We start from the raw sequence: 8,291 nt of genomic DNA on the forward strand, positions 1-8,291 counted from the left end.
CTCACTTAGTTTTCTAGAAACACTTGAAAGATAATAAATATCATTAAAAATACATCATAACCAGGAAAATTAATGTCTTTGAGCCAACTGCCTGGATTTTTAGATTAATTTTCATGAAGTCTGTAATGAAAGGGGCCATCAGCTGAAACTCTGACACTATTTTAGTTCTGTAACAGTCACACAAATAAACTAACAGGTCAAATGTGAGAGGTATGTGGGTATGTGTGTGTGTACATAAACACATATACACGAATGTAAATACCTAACAACATGAATCATATACGTTTAATACATTTTTCCCATAATGATAGTCAGCTTGTTCTTTTATTTCCTTTCTTAACCTTTGGCTACTTGAAACTGAACATGCGGAGTGAACATTTGCTGTTTTTTGACCTAAGTCAGAAGGTTAACAATTTGTCTGCCATACGGGAAACCCTGGGTTGAAAAGATCCCCTGGAGAAGGAAATGGCAACCCACTTCAGTATTCTTGCCTGGAGAATTCCAAGGACAGAGGAGCCTGGTGGGCTACAGTTCATAGTGTAGCAAAGAGTCAGACATGACTAAATGACTAACACACACATACACACATATCCATCCCGCTTTCTTTTAGTATCAGCATGTAAATTTCCTTCTGAGGACGTACTTCCTTCTCCTGTATAAAGAGCAGTGTTGGTGGGTCTGATAATTAAAAGGGTCCTACTTTTCTGTGGTCGAGGACACGTGACCCCAGCCCATTAAAATCTTTTCTCCAGAACTCTGAATCGTGCAGGAGAGACGCCAAAATCTCACAGGCAGTCCATTAGTCCCAAACACCAAGACCGTTCCTGTTTCCCACTGCCCTGAGCTGCTCTAAGTCCATTCCTGTTCTTTGCCAGCCTATCCCTTCATTCTTCCTTCTGTTTCCTTCTCTGGATATACTTGTTTACCAGGGAAGGTTTCCTCTGCTTGCAATTAAAGAAATCTAAAATGAAATAATACAAGAAGTGGCACCAACAATAAGGGACTACTATTTCCTCAACTTACCTTTATTTGGAATTGAATCATCTTAAAGGAGAACCTCTCCTATAGTCAATGACTTTTTGAAGTACAGAATGTAGGTTTAATAAACTCATGTATTACTAATGAAGTCTCATGTCATCTTACTCTATAAAAAAATACATCAGACATCACACATGCTGAGAATGAGAGACAAATACCTTCTTGGCTTTCCAAGGTGATAAATTCAGTAAAATTTTCATCTCTAATTTTCTACTAAGCATAATCCATTTTAATCATCCCTCTCCTAATCACCAGAGCAACTGGGGCCAAAAAATGTTTATATTCACATTTGCTTTCAGTGCTGACACTGTCACAAACTATAATTTTTTTCTCTATAGGAGGTGCCAGATTGCACTGGAAGTTGTGTTACAGACAACCAACTAGGTGTCTTTAAGCCATTGCTGGCCCTGTATCACCTTCCTTCTTCTGCCATTTTCATCTTAAAACATTTGCTATATTAAAACCAATTCATATATTTTTACTTGTAGAAATAACATCTGCACACCGAACAATTTAATACTAACTTTAAACACTACCATTTAAAATCATTTACCCCATATATGCTAATGGGTATCTCAGCTGGTAAAGAATCCGCCTGGAATGCAGGAGACACTGGTTCAATTCCTGGGTTGGGAGTTCCCCTGGAGAAGGAATAGGCTTTCCACTCCTATTCTTGGGCTTCCCCAGTGGCTCAGAAGGTAAAGAATCTTCCTAGAATGCAAGAGACCTGGGTTCGATCCCTGGGCTGGGAAGATCCCCTGAAGGAGGGCATGGCAACCCACTCCAGTATTCTTGCCTAGAGAATCCCCATGGACAGAGGAACCTACTGGCTACAGTCCATGGGGTCAGAGAGTTGGATGTGACTAAGCACAGCACACATTAATGATGGCTTTTATTTTTCCTACTATTATTATCATGATCAAGTGGAAAGGCCTATCATAAGCATTTAAAACTTTCTCTCATTCAATATTCCTATTAAACTTAGAAGAGATGGTGGGGAGGGGTGATTTCGAGAACTAACCAGCTAATAAGAGAGCCGGACCTTTCAGTTTCACTTCCTTGACCACTGGGGAGATCAAGAAGAATCTGAGTTTAAATCAATATCTAATAGTCAATGACTTAATCAATCATGTCTATGTAATGAAGCTTTTATAAAAACCCCAAAGGATGGGGTTTAGAGAACTTCTGAGTTGGTGAGCACATGGAGATCTGAGGGAGATTGGTACTCTTTCCCTATACCCTGCTTTAAGTATCTGTTCCACCAGGCTGTTTCTGAGTTATATCCTTTTATACTAAACCCATGATCTAGTGAGCAAAATGTTTCTCTGAGTTCTGTGAGATGCTCTAGCAAATTAGTCAATCCCAAGAAGGGATGATGGGAACCTGTGATTTATAGCCAGTGGATCAGAAGGACAGGTAACAACCTGGACTTGCAACTGGTGTCTGAAATTCAAAGAGTGGGTGGTTGGAACCTCCAATGTAAAATGGGTTGGTCAGAAGCACAGGCAATAATCTAGACTTACGGTTGGCATCAGATGTGGGATGCGGGGGCTGCCTTATAGGTCTGAGCTCTTAACCTGTGAGATCTGATGCAATCTCCAGGCAGACAGTGTTAGAACTGGGTTAAATTTAGGACACCCAGCTGGTGATTAAGCAAGGAAATAGATGAGTCCCAGGCTGAGCAGCTGGAGTTACTCCCCTGTGGACAGAGACTCCAAAATAGGAGGGAGAAGAAGCTGAATCCTCCCACATAAGAGATCAAAGACCACACATTCCTTATTCTTGAAGTCAAGAAGATCTTCCCAACCACACATGCGCAGAAAGTTTCCTTGGACATCAAAAGAAGGGGGTGTCACCCCATAGTAGGTGATGTCAACCTTCCCATAGGCCTCTTTGCTGGAATCTGTCTTGGCTAAGAGATATGTGTGCATACCTGGAAGAACTCCGAGATACACCAAACACAGACTCAGGAACAAATAAAACAAGATGATTGGCCAGAGGAAACCAGGAAGAAATGCCCCATAGAAGTGATTAAACTACCATGAGGGCACGATTCTCCCTCTGACCCTACTCGTGTGTGTCTCCACAAGTACTGTACTCTTTTTTTTCTCTTAATAAACACCTTACTTATTTCACTACTTTCTGTCTCTGTGGAATTCAGGGCCAGGGCCTTGTCATTGCCTATCTGTCTTCACAGTCTAGTGGCTAGTATTTTGAGCTCACCCTGCCTCAGGCTGACTTCAGTCTCCGGCTGGGAACTGAAATCCTGCTTCAAGCCACAGAAGGTCAAGGCCACCCAAGATCAATGCTGTAGAAAATTTCTTGGTGTGGGGGAAACCGCAACACATTTGGTGACCGGAAGTGTCAGAAAGGAAGTGCTCTATGTGAGCGGTAAAGAAGACATATCAAAGAGAGAAAGGCGGCAGTTTTTCCCATTGAGAATGCTAGATAACATTTGTGTCAGAAATCACAGTGGAAACGGCCACCAACTGAGGGAACCTCTGTTTAAGGAATTTTGTACCACTGTCATTAGGGAAATTAGAGAGTTTTGGGGGATCATGGTATTACTTCCTGTCCACCGTACCCCTCCCCCTCTCTGGCAAACGGTCTACTTCCTGATCAGCTAATTGTAAAGAGCATCGTTATGAAGTCAAGCTTGGCCCTGTTTGGCAGTTCTCTTCTTGGTCTCTCTCTGGATTTCACTCATCTCCCTCTCCTGGCACTCAGCCTTGAGGAAAGTAAGGGCATTTTTGGTTCATTTGCAGGTACTAATCCTAAATCCATTTAAAAAGCATCCTCTCTGCATCTCTGTGGCACCTGGGCTAGCTGTTCCCCATCGCTACCGCCACAGGCAGAGTCCTCAGATCCAGTTTCAACTTACACTTCTCCATTTCTATGGTCTGGATTGAATTCAGATCCCCCGTTTAGTCCTGGTTCATGGCTTCCTTCTGCCTTGTCCGTTTATAGCATTCATCCCTGCTTTATGCTGTATTTCAACCCTGATTCAGTCCCATTTCATCATTTCCTGGAACCATCCTCTTGGTTCCTGGGTCCCCATCCCACGCTTCCTTTCAGCTAACTGGTTCATTATAAAATAGGCCCAAGAGGTAACAGTGAATGTTTGTATAAAACAGTATCAGTAAGTAAGGCAATACAGATGATCAGGGAGAAGCTGTCCATGTTAACGTGGAAGAGTAAAGACAAAACGCAGACTTGAAAGAGAACAGGACAAAATGTAATAACACGATGTATGTGGGAGATAGGTTAAAGTCATTCAGATTACATCCTTTGTAGCTTTCTACAGTTTTCAATTTTCTATTAAAGTGCTAACAGGCTAAATGACTGCTAAATGACTAAAGAGGAGGAGAAATTGTCATTTGTAGCCCCAAATTTCCAAACATTTTGAAATCCTGCAGATTAATTAACCACAAGCTAGTAACAAAGTAAAAATAATAATTCACATTTACTTAAATGAATTTCACATTTTTCTGGCAGTACAGATGATTGCTATTATAACTCAACTTAATAGTACACTTAATCTTTCCAAATTAGGACATGTAACTTAGGAAGGAAACTACCTTTTTATTAACTTTTGTTCTATGCACCAGAGATCATACTGGGTGATTGGATAAAAAAAGAAAAATAAAAATAGAAAGGCAGTTAAAGAGAAAACCTTCAACTACAGAACACCAAACAAACTTCAAAAATTAAGGGAAGTAGTTCTACTTGATGATCTAACAAGTAAGTTTCATTTTCCTCAAACTTCTCTTATAATGCTATTGCACTGTCTCATATTACATATTGTCTGTGATAAGTGGATTAAAGCATGGAAAGGGATTTCTTAGACAAGATACTTGAAAACTGGATTGATAAGGGAAGCTTCCAAAACAATTAAAAATTTCAACAGAGTTAAATAAACAGCTTTAAACAGCATTTGAAGAAAAACAAATAAAACTGTTAGCCTAGATCATGAGAATATAAAGTTTGAGTTGTGTACCATTTAGGAAGTCATAGACTTCCAGTTAAGTATTCTAGACTACTATGATACTAAACCATTTCTAAACTTGTCTTAGGGCAAGAAGTGGGCTTCCCTGATAGCTCGGTTGGTTAAGAATCCGCCTGCAATGCAGTAGACCCTGGTTCAATTCCTAGGTTGGGCAGATCCTCTGGAAAAGGGAAAGGCTACCTATTCCAGTATTCTGGCCTAGAGAATTCCATGGACTGTTTAGTCCATGGGGTCACAAAGAGTCGCACACAACTGAGCAGTTTTCAAATTAAAAAAAAAACAAATGATTTGTGGAATTCAAAATACACATGATCATTATAAAACTGCAATCTATGATAATTATTTCCGGTGATCATCATTTCTCCTTTCATAACAATATGTGAGTATATCTAAAAATTCAAAAGAAATCATTTTATTCTCTGACCTAACTGTAAGTCTTATGTTCATTTGTTGGGCACTCTGACATTTGAATTGCCTCTTCCTTACCACCTATCAAGTCATCTCAGAAGCTGGTCTAGAAATGTTGGTTTAGATTTTAAATAGCTCAGATGAGTGTGCTGTGGAAAGTCCAATTTGGTTTTGGGTGGGTTTCAACTAAGCTGGGCAACGGTGAGGGTGGAGTGGGAAATGGTGTTTCAAAGGAAACCCCCATTGACATATAGAATGATGTGGGAGCCCCCCTCAACACCAGCTTGATGCAATCCAGAATTCCGTCTACTGAGTGGCTCTGTCACTTAAAAAGGGTCCTGGAAGGAAGGAGTCACCAACAGCCCAGTGGCTTCAACATTCGCAGTTTCTGAAAAAAACAATCTCACTCTGCAATTATATCCCCCTCTTTCCTGGCCCTTGATATTTTACTTGGTTTTATTAGTAACCCACAACACTTGCAGCTCATAACTTTTCACAGTGTTCAAATCATGTTCAGAATAGACATGATCAAAATGAATTCCAATAAAAAATTTTAAGACAGGGCAGGTATCATTAGGAACATTTTATGAAAGGGGTGACTAAGGCTCAGAATGATTTAAGTAAACTGCCCAAGGTCACCTGGCGGTGGGTGACAGTCAGAATGACCCCCTAGCCTTCTAATTACATGCTTCACTTTCTTGGAGTCACTCTCTCTCTCTCTTTTTTTTTTTCCAAAATGAAAGCCAAGTCCCAGGATAATACTACAGTCCCCTACTCAACAGAAGAGACAAGCTGTGAAAGAAGATATGCCTGTCTTAGGAGGACCAAAAGCAGGCAACAGCCATCAGGGAGTCCCCAGCGCCTTCCACAGAAGAAAGCTAATCACTGTATGAATGATCTTAATTAAATGTGAATGCACAGCTACTGAATGCTGTGGGAAAACACACCATCCTTACTGGCTGCTTTCCCCATACTTCTCAGTAGCAATACATTCCAATTCAATTAAGATAACTCATGGAGTGATTAGTTTCATTATATGGGAGACACCTGGGACTGTCCTAACGTCAAATCCTGTGGTCTTGCGGTCTCTGTAAGATAGACACATTCTTCTCCTGTGTGTTGTCTCTTCCAGTGGACACAAGAAGAAGTAAGCCTTGTGGTGACATAACCTTAGGATTTCTAAATTCCACTGAGATTTGGGCAGCTAGGAAACTGCATTTTTTTGATTGGCCTGAAGGTTAACATAATCTCAAAGCAAAGAAGTCTCCAAACACTTATCCTCTTTAACAGGCTGATGGTAAACAACTGATGAGACTTCTATGGGGCCAGTGGAGCCGTCACAACTGAGCATCCTTTGGGGTCAGTGGGGACCAAGAGGTTAGATTCTGAACTCAGCACAGTCTCCTTAGGAAACACTGAGTGGAAAGACCTGGGCACATGCCATGGGAACAGGTCAAAGGGGTCATTTGCCCATGTTTGCCAATGGGAGACATATACTACTAAGATCCTGACATGGAATCAGCAAGGCATCAACCCTATGAGCCAGACCTCCAAGTAAACTCTACTCACATAAAATCATCACCAGACAGATTGTAAGTATAAAGAGAACCACTGCTACGTGAGATGGAGTATTCCATACTTGATTTTGGCCTATCAAAGCCTGAGTGACTATTCATTAATTTGATTTTTCATATTCTTTCAATGTCTATTCATAAACAACCATTATATGATCAAATATATATAGTTTTTTAAGTTGTTCTGTTTCTAGATAAAAAATGTTTACCTGAACAAAAACATTATTTCTCTCTAGAGCAGTGGTTCTCAACCTGGACATCACTCTCCCTGCCCGAGAGAACGTTTGGCAATGTAGGGAGACATGTTTGCTTGTCACAACAGGGGACAGCTTGCCACCAGCATCTACTGGGTAAACGCCCAGGTCGTCACTAAATGTGGTCACAATGCATAGGACAGCTCCAAACAACAAAGAAATCTCCAACCCAAAATGATAGTAGTGCTGAGCTCAAGAAGCCTAGCCTTGAAGAAAAACAAGCAAAACACACTACTTGGTAAAAGAAAACATTCCTATAAAAAGAGTACCCAATCATTCATCATATAAAGTGGGCCTTCCACATTACATATGAATCACTGAAGCTCAAACCATCCGCCCTGATACTGACAGAGAGAAATCTAGAATTCTGTAATAAGGACACATTTTCAGAGCTCTCATTTTGTTTACCAACCCTAAGGCAGAAACACTTTTAACGGTAAACAAAACCAAATCTTTTTAACCTTTAGAATGTACCAATTTTTACTCTCTCCCTCAGCTCACTTAATTAAATAGTTATTTACATTTCCTTTCCTATTTTGGGTTGCTCTTTCTAAGAACTTTAAAACAAATCATGAGTGGTACACGATAAAAATAGAGCAGTAATACTTTTTTAAAAACACAACTGTAGGCACATCATCAATTGGGGTCTTAATTGAGGCAATTACAGGCTTTTCTTTAAAAAAGAATATTCTAGCAATAGTAACTCTCTAAATCCTCTATCAACTGTTTTAAAATAATGATGGTAGTAATTCTAATATTCTAAATAAGTTAGTAGTATTTTAACTACTTCAAACCTCTTCCAATATGTTTAAAAATAATGATGGAAGCAATTAAAAAATAATGATGTAAGTAAAAAAGGATATTTATGAGCTGGGCTGAATACTCTGTTTCATTTAAGACTTTGCCCATCACCCTAGGTTAGATTACCATACCAGAGCTTTTTTTTTTTTTTTTTTTTTTTTAAGTATTGAAGAGAAGATGAAAAGCAAACATCAACATTCAGATACCTAC

General features: G+C 39.8%; 1 protein-coding gene across 11 annotated transcripts in view; it reads right to left on the reverse strand.

Annotated features, from left to right (window-relative positions):
* The window catches only part of DOCK10 (dedicator of cytokinesis 10), a 305,001-nt gene that overhangs the window by 186,509 nt on the left and 110,201 nt on the right, over nt 1–8,291 (reverse strand).

This window comes from Bos taurus, chromosome 2, assembly GCF_002263795.3.
Source record: "Bos taurus isolate L1 Dominette 01449 registration number 42190680 breed Hereford chromosome 2, ARS-UCD2.0, whole genome shotgun sequence".
Classification (NCBI taxonomy): Eukaryota; Metazoa; Chordata; class Mammalia; order Artiodactyla; family Bovidae; genus Bos; species Bos taurus.